The sequence below is a fragment of the Penaeus monodon genome, chromosome 13 (assembly GCF_015228065.2).
Source record: "Penaeus monodon isolate SGIC_2016 chromosome 13, NSTDA_Pmon_1, whole genome shotgun sequence".
Taxonomy (NCBI): domain Eukaryota; kingdom Metazoa; phylum Arthropoda; class Malacostraca; order Decapoda; family Penaeidae; genus Penaeus; species Penaeus monodon.
In genome coordinates this window covers 13,857,271-13,872,270 of record NC_051398.1, presented here as the reverse complement: position 1 = coordinate 13,872,270, position 15,000 = coordinate 13,857,271, and the positions used below count along the sequence as shown (strand labels likewise).

General features: G+C 37.7%; 1 long non-coding RNA gene across 1 annotated transcript in view; it reads left to right on the top strand.

The window, feature by feature from the left end:
- LOC119580150 overlaps nt 1–15,000 on the top strand; it is a 112,212-nt gene that overhangs the window by 44,395 nt on the left and 52,817 nt on the right. The window contains exon 2 of the long non-coding RNA XR_005229345.1: nt 11,874–11,944. This is a non-coding gene — a long non-coding RNA (uncharacterized LOC119580150). The remainder of the gene's footprint in view (nt 1–11,873; nt 11,945–15,000) is intronic.

The following is a 15,000-nucleotide window of genomic DNA, read 5'->3' as shown; positions in this document are numbered from 1 at the left end:
TGCTGCCTCTGATAACTCACCATTACCAGCAACGGCTCCCAATAATGGGTCATTCCCACTGACTTTCCTCAATGGCACCATATTACCACCCTCTTCCCATGATGGTTTCTCATTACGGGCTTAGTCCCCCTTACAACGTGTGTACCTATCACCACAGATTCCTATAATTCCAAACTCACTATTACGAGTCCTTACCATAACTATGAATTAGTTCCCAACAGCTTCCAATCTGCCACTGATCTTAACTACTCATTTAGATTGTAACTACTCGTTAAGGTCTCAGCTACACATTCTCTTCACCTTCCCTAAGTAACAACACGTTATCGCCATCTCACACTAATAAGTACTTACTTTATTACACGACATCTCCAAAATTACTAGCCGCAGCTCTCAGGGGCAGCCGCTGATTTGTCGACCGTGACGTTTCTTGCTTTTAGAGCCAACGTGTTTTCTCCGAACTGCCGTATATTTACAGTGTATATATATATATTTACAGTGTATATATATATATATATATATATATATATATATATATATATATATATATATATATATATATATCGTATGTATACACACACACACACACACACACACACACACACACCACACACACACACACACACACACACACACACACACATATATATATATATATATATATATATATATATATATATATAGATATATATATAAATACATATATATACACACACACACATACATATATACATGCACATACATATATACATACACAATTTTATATATATAATTATATTTCAAAATTATGTACATATATGTGCATATATTCATAAATATACATATACACATATATGTATGTATATATGTATATATATGTATATGTATGACTGCATACGTATATATATATATATATATATATATATATATATATATATATATATATACGTATATATATTATAATCTAACTTTAAACTGCATTTAGAAATCAGAATTGGAAATGTTCGCGCCACTTTTATCTGCGCCATCTAATTAGATATAATTATGTAATTTAAAACCTGCTAATTGTGCAAGATTTTGTAAATTACGATTCCATCAAAGTACTATGTCAATATAAAAAGTCGAAAAATACTAATTTCAATTGATAATTGAATTTTCTTTCTCTTCTTTCTGTCTCTGTTCTTCTTTTTTATTATCATTTCTCTTATTTTCTTTTTATCATTTCTCTTATTTCCTTTTATCTCTTTTGAGAGGTTTCTGCCGGTGGGGGTAGGGTAGGAGGGAGGGGTATGAAGAGAGGGGTGGGGAGGCTTTCTATGGGGTCCCTCACTGAGTGATGCAAGCAATTCTGGACCTTAGTGGACATGGAGGCAGAAAATTAAACCATGCTCGGCTCTTGTATCTAATCGAGGGGGGGAGGGAGGAAAGGGTTGGGGGAGCGGGGAAGAGGAAAGGGTAGGAGAAGGGGGGGAAAGAGGAAAAAGTGGGGGGAGGGGGAGGGGGTCCACGGAGATGGCGGCGAAGGCAAAGGCGATGGTGTTCAGGGGGTGGGGATGGGGAGGTTGGGGAGGAGGGAGGTGGTGGAAGTAGAAGGTATACGGGGAGGGGGAGGGAAAGGGAACAGGAGGCTAGATATGGGTAAATAGGGAGGGAGAGGGAGCACTATTGGGGGTAGAGAGGGAAAGGGGGAGGGACCAATAGCAGGGGCAGAAAATGGATAAAGGGGAAGGGGGAAGGGGGAGGGGACGGTGGTTGGGTAGAGGGTTGGAAAAGGGTTAGGGGAAAAGCGATGGTGGTGGGAATTGGGGGAAGCGAAAGTGATGATGGCGTGCGGGTAGAGGGTGGAAATGTGCTGTGCTCCGAGATGCAACCTGTAGATTGCAACAGCTGGCACGGGTGTTTGCCTAATCCCATTCCACATGAAGCAAGGCGTAACTGTTGGCCGTGGAAGCACACTCTCTCGTAGTAGTAGTTATCTGTATATTCTTGTACGTTCTTTTCGTATTCTTTCTATTTATTTTGAGAGAAAGAGGGAAGAAAGGGTAAAGGTGAGAGAGTTAAGAGAAAGGAGGAGCTTGGGTTAGTTGCTTAATCAGGCCGCAACAGCTGATTTGCAAGAGCTTAGCAAGTTGCAATAAGGTGGGAAGCCTGTTAGGAAAGAATTCATTACTACTAATTTTGTCAGGATGAGGCTAATACAAACAAGAACATTCGCGATAAGAAAATAAATGCTTTTAACCATACGTTTGCGTTGAAAAGTAAAAAAGAAAGAAAGAAAGAACTCGACTAATAACCTTTCTTGCCATAAAAAGGAAGAAAAAAATACAGTCATAGAGTCAACACTCTTGTTTGTTTACTTTGTTAACGAAGGACCGTAAGATGCCGATGCGGAATTTTTAAATAGTTTTAAGCTCGAGCGCCGCCAGACAACGCCGAGAACCGAGCTTTTAGTCGTGGAACCAAAGTTTGGAAAACATTTTGTATCACGAGTCGAAATAATTTTGAATTTCTTTATGGAGAAAAAATGCGAAGGATGTGAAGTTTGAATGTTTTTATTCGTATTCTAATTCAGATACGCTACAGCATCTGCATGTTTACTGTACAACCAAATAGATTTATAATCATACAAGCATATACGTACACACAATAGGCTTTCACAAACGTTAGACAATTACAGCTCACCGGAGATATGGACAACGCTGTTAGTTGTATGTTACGTATATATATATATATTTATATATATATTTATATATATATATATATTTATATATATATATTTATATATATATTTATAAATATATATATTTATATATATATATATATATATATATATATATATATATATATATATATATATATACACACGCAAACACACACATACACACACACACACACACACACACACACACACACATTCACTCACTCATTCACTCACACACTTACACACACACACACACACACACACACATACATACACACACACACACACACACACACACACACACACACACACACACACACACACACACACACACACACACACAAACACACACACACACACACACACATTCCTGCTGTTTCACTCCGCCACTCTCTAAATCAAAATACCATCGCACTCACAGCGCCATCCCCTTTTGTCCTCGCTGCACAATTACGCTTTCACCAAAACTTTGTCGCATTAGTTCAGCTAATGGCTATAAAATCGATTGTCTCTCAGGCCAACACAAGCTTCCGTAAAAAAAACTTCCTTTTCTTGAAGAAACAATGTATACTTTCTGTCTCTGTCTCTCTTCTCTTCTCCTCTCTCTCTCACTCTCTCTCTCTCTCTCTCTCTCTCTCTCTCTCTCTCTCTCTCTCTCTCTCTCTCTCTCTCTCTCTCTCTCTCTCTCTCCCTCTCTCTCTCTCTCTCTCTCTCTCACTCTCTCTCTCAGTTGTTTTTCACCCCAAGGAGAGAGGGAGAAAGAGCGAAATAGCGATGGCGATAGAGAGAGAGAGAGAGAGAGAGAGACAGAGAGAGAGAGAGAGAGAAATGGAGAAAGATAAATAGATAGAGAGCAAGCGAGCGAGAGAGAGAGAGAGAGGAGAGAGAGAGAGAAGAGAGAGAGGAGAGAGAAGAGAGAAGAGAGAGAGAGAGAAGGAGAGAGAGAAGAGAGAGAGAGAGAAGAGGAGAGAGGAGAGAGAGAGAGGAGAGAGAGAGAGAGAGAGAGGGAGAGAAAGAAGGTAAGAGAGACAGACAAATAGAGAAGACAAGAGAGAAAAGAACGAGATAAAGGAAAAAAAGGGAGGGGGGAGGAGACCCTTCCCCACCAAAAAAAAAAAAAAAAAAAAAAGTCAGAACACAGACAAATACCCTCCGTTCCTCACCCCATCGCTATGTGGACTCGCTCGATAACTCGGCCCGGGAATTGCAAAGCCATCATTGTTCTTGACACTCGCAGCTTCCGGGCATCTGTCAACCAAAACAAGGAATTTGTCACCGCAGCCGCCCACCGCACTTCCGCCCACAGAACGGGTGGGCGCCTTCAGGGGAATAACTTTGTCGATATTTTGATTGCATTTCGAATTGTGTCTCGTCTTCCGTTACGTCCTTGGATGGTGGTAGTGCTTTCTTTTTTTAATCTTCATTTCCTATTTTCACTTGGTATTAGTGGTGCTTTATTACGTGATTATCAGAAGAAAAGAAAAACGATGTAATACAAAGGTAATGCTGATCATGTCATAACACTCGAAATGAAGTTTGAATCGAAATCAACGAATAATTTCAAACGCCGCAATGGAAATAATCCCCCTTAGCTAACACAGGGAGGCAAACTTCAAAACAAATCCAAACAGAACGCACTCAAGTCCATAAACACGCAATCAATGCAACGCACTCAGTGGTAATCGCAGCCGTTGTATCGTTGTCAACAGATTCGCTAACAACACAGCTGACGTCCAACAATGGAGAAGAAAATAACTAGTCAAATTTTCGATTATATTAATTAAGTTTTCTAATTCACATTCTGAGCTATAGAAACATTAGTATCACGTTATGCCGGCCTGCACTATATTTTTTGTTTATTTATTTATTTCAAGGAAGAGAGGGAAGTTTCATTATAGAAATTGTAATAGTGACGATGCCGATGATGAGGTCATAGAAACATTATCACTTGTAGATTTTGCAATATACAACTTACCTTCATCCGATTCGAGCGACTAGTAAGCTGTTTGAAATAACTCTGATGGGAGATCAAAGGCAACAGCAGATCACTGACAATGACAGAACAATAAAACGGTCAAAAAACAAAAACAATAATAACAATAAAGCAACTGGACCTTTAAATAGGAACTTCAAATCCATGACAACAGCTACCCCATGTGTATCTTTCACACGTATAAACAACGCTGTCAATAACCAACACAACGCTATTACAGTTTATTCACCGGAACACTGGATACTGTACATTCATATTTCCAATAGTCATTTCTGTCAGGGTGAATGTTTGTAACTTATCCTATCCACAGTAACTTTCCATTTCTCATAACCACTACTGTGGTACCTTTTCAACATACCAGTCGCTTAATGTACATGGTGGTTGGTATAACTTTATAACAGCCGTTTATTCTAAGTAACAACGGCCATTACTTTAACAACACGTATTAATAAACTAGAAATAAACTACTATAAACCGTTCCATTTATCATATCCACTACCATACTATCAATTCGACAACACGTAACATACACCAATCGATAATTTCTTATAGCTATTGATAAATGCGTAACAATGTTATTTCACATTACCACGAATTTTGGAAACTAGCCATACTATAATTGTTCATTTCCCTTAACCACTATATCGCTCCCACATAACATATATTTGCTATATATCTCTCGTGTCACTGACATTTTTCTTTATATCAATCAATAATTTAACAAAACAACGGCTTGTTTAAATTAAAAGGCACTAAACCATTGATAAGATCAGTTTATTCCTGCAGCTAAAGATGCCATTTTCACCTCTTGACATAACCAAACCGCTCATAACAATTTATTTCTAACCAAATTTATAACCAAACTGCAACTCACTCATTTGACATAAAATATGTTTATCTATTTTGTCAACTACTATAACTACTCATAAAAGTACCCGATCGCATTTGTTTTTATCTACATATCAATTTGGTCATTATGTTTTTTGAAAACCCTGTTATCATTACTAATCATTCACACAACCTCCATATCCCAACCGTTTAACATTCTAACTCCACATCGCTAACTTGATAATAACACATCATTCCTTACAGGCACTGCTAACAATCTAATTAAACGTGACACCGATGTTCACAGCCTTTTATTCATTAAGGACACTTCTACTTACCATTCATATAACTAGCCTCTTGATAACAAACGTTCATTTCTTGTGGCTATTGCTAACACGTTAATTACACAGAGCAACACCCTTCGCGGCAGCTACGCTACCCACAGGACATATATTCACCCCCACTCCCCATCCCCTCTCCCTGCTCCCCATGCTAACAATAAACAAGGCTTGTTAATTCGCTTTCCCTCTCTCCCTCCCTTCCTCGCAATTTTTTTTTTACGCTCGCTCTGCTTCTCTCTCTCCCTCGCTCTCTCTCTCTCTGTGTTCTCTCTCTGTCTCTCTGTTTCTCTCTCTCTCTCTCTCTCTCTCTCTCTCTCTCTCTCTCTCTCTTTCTCTCTTTCTCTTTCCTTCCCTCACTTCCTCCCTTCTTCCCTCACCCCCCTCTCTCTCACCATCTCTTTCCCCCTTCCCAGCCTCCCTCCTCCACACCCTCCCCTCCCTCCTTCCCTCCTCCCCCCTCCTCGTACCATCACTCTCCCGAGCTAATTAAACACTACAGTAGCGAGGCCAACTCTCCATCAAAATCTGCTATGATCTTGGGAGTTAATGTTGGTTTAAGCTGATGCAGTAATTGGAAATTTAAGGCCCTAACTTTTGTTCTCCGTGATGAATGCGGCATTAGTCCCGGCGTGAATAAAAAGCGAAGAGTGAATAGGAAAATGGCGAAGGAGGAGTCGTAGGGATGGTCGTATTAGTCGTTATCGCAGAGCTGTGAGTTATTATATTTGGATTACGCGAGATCGCTTCTCGGATTCATGTGCGAGTTTACTGTTTCAATCAATCTGCATTCGGAATTGTTCTATCAGATAAAGGAATGGGTAGGTGTTAGTACTCGATTTTCCAAGCCCTTTGTTACATGAAACAACATATACATGTATACATATGTACACACACACACACACACACACACACACACACACACACACACACACACACACACACACACACACACACAAACACACACACACACGTAGACATACAACAATCATAAAAAAAACAACATACGAACGAACGAACATGCAAGCGAAAATACTCAACCATGCAACCACGTCCTCGCAGGATATACACGCGCTTGCTTGCTTGTTTGCGTGTGCACACCTAATAACGACACTATCTCCACAATACGTACATACACTATACCCCCCATCACAGCCCCGCCCTCAAGTAGTCATAACCAGATGCTTTTCTCTCCCCATCACAACACGCAGATACAACACCCCCTTCATCAGCCATAATCAAATACATCAAGCGACCCTCCGTCACTCCATCTACACATAACCCTCCATCAGATGTCCCCATACTCCCACCTACCACCATGGCAACCACAAGTACCACTTCAACCTCCCTACCTTCAATCTCACTATTCTCCATTCAACCATACCTAATTGGCTGTTTTTTCTTCACAAGATGCAATTTTAGAGATACCATGAACGGCCCTCTATTAACACCACACACCCTACCATCACAACAACCACAATAACCACTAATACCGAACTCCAGCAACCCACAGCAACCATCCTCAACCCTTTCGCCACTGCCGAGTCAACCATACCCGACCACCAGAATCTCGAAGTCTCTCTCCTTCATTACTCTTCCGAACCTTCCCTCACCCAGACACTTTCCCCTCCCCCACCTCCTTCCCCCTCTTCTAACCTCTCCCCTCCCCGTTCCCCCTCCTTTCCCCTCTCCCCCTTCCCCCTCCTCCCCCTCTCCCCCTTCCCCCTCCTCCCCCTCTCCTCCTCTTTCCAAAGGCCTCTAGGCGGTAAAAGCAATTCTAGCTCCGGAAATTTGCAGTGAAGGATTTTAATACTCGCGCGTAGGACAAGGACGTGGCAAAGGATGCTGAGGCCTTGGGGGTGTGTGTGTGTGGGAGGGGGGGTGAGGTGGGGAAGTGGTGGTTGGGATTCCTGAAGAAAAGGGTGAATCTAGGAGGTGTGTCTCCTTCTCTCTCTTTTATCTCTTCTTCTGTTTTTTTCTGTCTGTCTGTCTGTCTGTCTGTCTGTCTGTCTGTCTGTCTGTCTGTCTGTCTCTCTCTCTCTCTCTCTCTCTCTCTTTCTCTCTTTAACTCTCTTTCTCTTTTACACACACACACACACACACACACACACACACACACACACACACACACACACACACACACACACACACACACACACACACACACACACACACACACACACACACACACGCACACACGCACAGACTATAAATCATACAATGTTTTAAAAATAGTTTTCTTTTATGTATTTGTTATACATATGATTTTTTTGTTATTTTAACGTAGCATTGCACAATTTGATTCCATTAGCGAAGAGCAATATGAAATCTCGTTTTTAAAGCCAAATCTCTTTATTTTCTTCTTCAAAAGATCGAGACGAAAAACTCTAAGTTGTTAGTTTTGGCCTTGGGGCTATGGCAGTGTTGGGGGAGGATTGGGAGGGGGAGGGAGGGGAAGGGGAGGGGAGGGGTATGGAAGAAGGGGGCTGTTGATTTTTTCTTCGCTTACCCCTTACTATCTCTTTAGTCTATAAACCCCATCTATTTTTTTTCTATCTCTCTTTCGCCCCCTCTGCATCATCTTCACAGCCTGTCCTTTCATCTGTCTGTTTGTAACCCCTTTTTCCTCTCATTCACCCTTTTCCCTTTCCCCTCATTTTATTATAGTGTTCCTCCTCTCCCCTTTCGATCTCCCTCCTGACACTCACTCCCCTCAACATTTCCCCTTTTATCTCGACACCCTGTCACGCTGTAGTGATTCTCCTTACCTCTCTTACCCTTTTCACTTGCATGAGGTTTCCCTCCCCCCCCTCTCTCTCTCTATTTTCTCTCTCTCTCTCTCTCTCTCTCTCTCTCTCTCTCTCTCTCTCTCTCTCTCTCTCTCTCTCTCTCTCTCTCTCTCAATCTCTCTCTCTCTCTCTCTCCTCTCTCTCTTCTCTCTTCTCTCCCCCTCCTCTCTCTCTCTCTCTCTCTCTCTCTCCTCTCTCTCCTCTCTCTCTCTCTCTCTCTCTCTCTCTCTCTCTCTCTCTCTCTCTCTCTCTCTCTCTCTCTCTCTCTCTCTCTCTCTCTCTCTCTCTCTAGGTTCTCTCCATTCCCCCCACTCTCTTTCTCTCTTTCTTTTTTCGTTTCTGCCTGTGTGTGTCAATCCGTCTGTCTCTCATTCTCTCATTCTCTGTCTCTGCACCCCCCCCTCTTTCTCATTTTGCATTCAGAATAGTTAACTTTGGGGCTTCTCCCTTTATCCCCCAATCTCATTTTTCCTCCTCCTCTCCCTTCTCTCACCCTCTTTTATCACAGTCTGCCTGTCTCTCTATCTTATTTTCCTCTCTCTCTCTCTTCTCCAACCTCTTTCTTACCCCCCCTCCTTCCTCTTCACCACCTCATCCCTCTTCTTCCATCCAACCTACTCTCTTTTTCCCCGTCCCTCTTCCCCTCTCAAACAAACGAACAAAGAAACACACATAAAATAGCAAACAGAAATAAACAAACGAATAAAAAAACAGCAAAAGAAACTCATCCATTAGAGACAAAAAAAACCAAAAACCCCTATAGAACAAAAAAAAAAAAAAAAAACGAAAAGGAAAAAAGAAAAAAAAGAAAAACAGAAATAAAAGAAAACAATAGAAATAAAGGGAAAAAACTCAGCCCCTTAGGCAATGTCAGTCAACGGGACGAGACAGAGCTAGTGGACTGTCAAGAGTTGAGTTTTCTTTTCCAAGCTGGAGGCAAGTGGGGTTAATGCTCAGTTTTCATCTTCATGGGAAACTTGCAAGAAATTCACCTGTTGCATTTGCCTGGTACACATACTTTTTCTTTCGAAGGTCCTGGGGAGGAGAGGGGGGGAAGAGAGGGGGGAGAAGGGGGGGGCAGGGAAAGGGCAGAGGAGAAGAAGAAATTGGAAAGGATTTTTTTCTTTTTTTTCGTGTGTAGGATATTGGGTAGAAGGGATTTATTGATTGATATATTGGTGCGTTGCAAAGCAATAATAATGATAATGTTAATGATACCACTATTATTGCTACTACTACTACTACTACCACTGTCACTGCTACTACTACTACTGCTACTACTACTACTACTACTACTACTACTACTATTACTACTACTACTACTAATGTCAGTAATGATAATAAAATCACTAATGATTATATAAGTAAATATGAAAACAGTATAATGGTATTGAAAATGATATCATTCACAGTGTAAACAATGATAACAATAACATGCATTGATAATAGTAATAATAACAACAATGACAATGATAATGATAATTATAGTGATAGAAATAATAAGAATAATGATAATGAATAATGATAATAATGAGTATTAAAACAAATATATATATTGATAATAAGTTTGGGTTTTATGCGTTCAACCCCCACACCCCCCAAAAAAAAGAAAAGAGAAAGAAGGAGTAAAAAGGATAATAATAATAATAATAATAATAATAATAATAATAATAATAATAATAATAATAATAATAATAAGAAGAAGAAGAAGAAGAAAAAGAAAAAGAAAAAGAAAAAGAAAAAGAAAAAGAAAAAGAAAAAGAAAAAGAAAAAGAAAAAGAAAAAATAATAATGATAATAATAATAAGAAGAAGAAGACGAAGAAGAAGAAGAAGAAAATACAGCATGTTACTGGCACCCGAACACATTTACTTGTTGACAGTCTTCGCCTCTCTCTGGTGCCACGGAAGAAATCAGTAAATCACATTTTAATGAGCTAAGAACATGTAGGAGTATGAATGGACTGACACCCTAAAAAAGAAATGGCTAATTAGATCAGACAGAGCGCGTTTTTAATGGTCTGTAGTTGCATTATGAGCCTGGCGTCCATTTACCTGTAGTTTTTTTAAAAGAGGAATGGAGACATTATGCAGTGAGCTTATTACCATGGCTATTTGCTTTATATATTTGTTAGACATTGTATATTTATTTCTCTTCGTTTCGTTGTAGGATATCTTAATGTAGATATATTGTTAAATGTGTTAAAATGTTTTCTCTTATAATGGCTTATGGCGAAACCAAATAAGTTGGAGAAAAAAAAGGATCTAAATAAATGTGAATAAAAATAGACAATCCCCCCCCCCAAAAAAAAAAGAATAAATAAACAGAAGAGAAAAGAAACTAAAAACCAGAAAGCACATCAAAGAATACGCCTGGAGAACAACCACTATTTTTTTTTTTTTTTTTTTTTTTTTTGTCTGTTGTATGTAATTTTGGAGTGTAAAGAGAAGTCATCACGTATTCATGAGGAACCTTGTCACTTCATACAGCGAGATAATGAGCATCGTCATACTTCATTACCAAGTCTTACGAGACCGAGAATCACTCTGGGAAACAAATTTTCTGTCTTGAGGGACCGATTTCCAAGGCTTGGTTCTGCTTCCTTCATCTCTGACTACTGTATTTGTGTATATGCTTATATATATATATATATATATATATATATATATATATATATATATATATATATATATATATATATATATATATAAGCATATATATATATATATATATATATATATATATATGTATATATGTATGTATATATTTGTGTGTGTGTGTGCGTGTGTGTATGTGTATGCGTGTGCGTGCGTGTGTGTGTGTGTGTTTGTGTGTGTGTGTTTGTGTGTGTGTGTGTGTGTGTGTGTGTGTATGTATGTATGTATATCATTCATTTATATAAATATATATATATATATATATATATATATATATATATATATATATATATATGTACACACACACACACACACACACACACACACACACACACACACACACACACACACACACACACACACACACACACACACACACACACACACACACACACACAAATACACACACACGTAACGCACGCACACACACACACACACACACAAAGATATATATATATATATATATATATATATATATATATATATATACAACAGCAATAATAATAATTATTATGATAACAATAAAGATAACATCAAATATTAACAAGCTTGCAACCTGTAATACATTATTAAACCTACTCTTCCTTGCAGGTTTGACCCTTCAGCTATCTGGAGAAGAAGCCGTTTTTGTCTCTCCCCGAGCGGCGCCCCGCATGTCGCAGGTGAGTTGCGCTGTCTCCATTCTTCCGGGGTTTCTCGATCCTGCAGGAGTACAGTGGAAGGGGAACATGTGTATATCTGTATCTATGGCTTTGTGGCTATATCTGTCTTTCTGTTAGTTAACACACATGTACACACACGCTCACAAACACACATACGCACAAGCACACACACAAGCACAAACACACATACGCACAAGCACACACACATACGCAGAAGCGCGCACACACACACACACAAACACACACACACACACACACACACACACACACACACACACACACACACACACACACACACACACACACACACACACACACACACACACACACACACACAACACACACACACGCACAGATTTATGTACATGCGCGTATCTACTATGTGTGTACTTCACTTACGGATATAGAGCCATACACGTATTTGGAATGCACATATATAAATAATTCAAACATATGGCATTTACAGTTTGCAAACTAGGAATAACATTCATAGTTTTGACATTGTTGAACAGAATGCTAATAATGATTATATGGAGTCATTTGCAAAAGTCTGAAAGTTATAGATGAAATATTGCTTTAACACAAACAAAGCCTTGTTTCCCTGCAATAACTTTAGTTTTCATATGCTGAATCGCATAACAAATTTATATCCATCAACATTTATATTTCAAAACGGGATATTTACTAAAACCATTTCATTAATTATATCGGGTAATAAACTTTGATGACTATATATATGTAGGTATGAATATATGCATGCATTTATAACATACCTTCCAATTGAATACCACATATTTAATTCAAATTCACATTTCTCCTACATACCTATATTCATCGTGAGGAAGATTCCCCTGACATTTTAGCTTGCAAAAAAATCACAGCTAGAGATTGCATTTTAACATTTCTCATCCTGAAGCATCAACTACGTCATCCTTCAGGGCGTTTTACAGTGCAAGGGAAATAATGGAAGAGACCGCACATACGATAGGCCGAGAATTGACAGGCTATAACCAAATGTTGCAAGCTCTGCAACTGACAGCTTCGTTGTATATCACAAACATGCATTAAGCTGTCCGTCCAGAGCAATTTTTTTGTAAAAAACGGAAACAGTTAGAGTTTGGGTGAAAACGTGTATAGTTTTTTATAGAAAGGTCTGTGAAAGAACTGTATAGAAATTTCATGAAAAGTTTGTACTATGTATTTGTAGATGAATATATCGACCAATATATGTATATCTATCTGACCATATGTATATGTAAATACAAACACACACACACACACACACACACACACACACACACACACACACACACACACATACACACACACACACACACACACACACACACACACACACACACACACACACACACACACACACACAGTGTGTGTGTGCGTGTGCATGCGTGTGTGAATATATACAGACACATACATGTATAACGTATAATGTATACATACATACATACATATATATATATATATATATATATATATATATACATATATATATATATATATATATATATATATATATATATATATATATATATATATATATATATATATATATATGAATGATAAAACACTCTTCCGAGTTGATACTATAGTATAAAAACCCACAATGCAAAAAATAGATTTATTGAAATCCAGGTGGATTTCGAAACCCGTCTCAATTTCAATAAATCAATAATAAATAAATGCATTGTGGGGTTTTCTACCATATATATATATATATATATATATATATATATATATATATATATATATATATATATATATATATATATATATTGTTCTCAATATTACAGTTATTATAATATTATAATTATTATAATATTACAGTTATTATTGATATTATTATTATTATTATTATTATTATTATTAATATTATTATTATTATTGTTGTCATTACAATTATTATTATCATAATCTTTATTTTTATCATTATAATTGCTATTGATAATGATTATTATTATCAAGGAGCTCTCCCGTACATTTCCTTATAGCATTTGTCATATGAATGAATTTCTTTCAAAATCTCTCGGATTCAGTTATCCGTGATTCTGTACATCAGTGTACTAGTCTTTGGAAAATCTCAAGAGGGATTTATTTATATAACTGTTCGTTGTTGTTTTTTTCTGTTTATAATTTTATTTAATGTTTTCATATTATTAGTTTAATAGAGGTATAACCATCTCTACATTTATCTTCATATGTCAGACTATTTTCAAATGCTCAATTAATTCTCATGATAAAAAAAAAATATAATATTTTTTGCTATTTATTTATTTATTTATTTTAGTAAAAAGAAACGAAAACGAAAAACAAAACGAAAATAACATTATGCCTACGTATACTGTAGGATTATTATTTTGAAAGTCCTAACGCAGAAATAATTAGATTTATTATAAGGCAGGAGGAGGGAGGGGGAGTTATCCGCAGAATACAACATGTTATGTAATTCAATTCTCGACATTATTTGTTTTGTTATATAATTACATGTCCCTTCCCTACCTGCATATTTCCTTAACGGAACTTCTCAAACTTAAATATTTCTTAATAAGAATCCTCCTCACAATACGCCAATAATATATAATGGATTTCAAGTCTCTCGATATTCGTACTCCGTCAAAGGAGAGAACACAAAGAGGAAGAAGAAGAAAAAGAAGAAGAAGGAGGAGGAGGAGGAGAAGAAGAAGAAGAAAAAGAAGAAGAAGGAGGAGGAGGAGGAGAAGAAGAAGAAGAAGAAGAAGAAGAAGAAGAAGAAAAGGGGGAAGAAGAAGAGGAGAAAGAAGACGAAGATGAAGAAAAAAATAAGAAGAAAAAAAAGCAGAGAAAGAAGAAGGCGAAGAAGAAAAATATAAATAAAAAGTAAAAAAGCAAACCAAAGGGTGAATAGAAAAGAAGAAAAGAAAAAAAAGAAAAATCATATGAATTTTAATCATTATTATCACGCACACACACACACACACACACACACACACACACACACACACACACACACACACACGCACGCACATACATATATATATATATATATATATATATATATATAT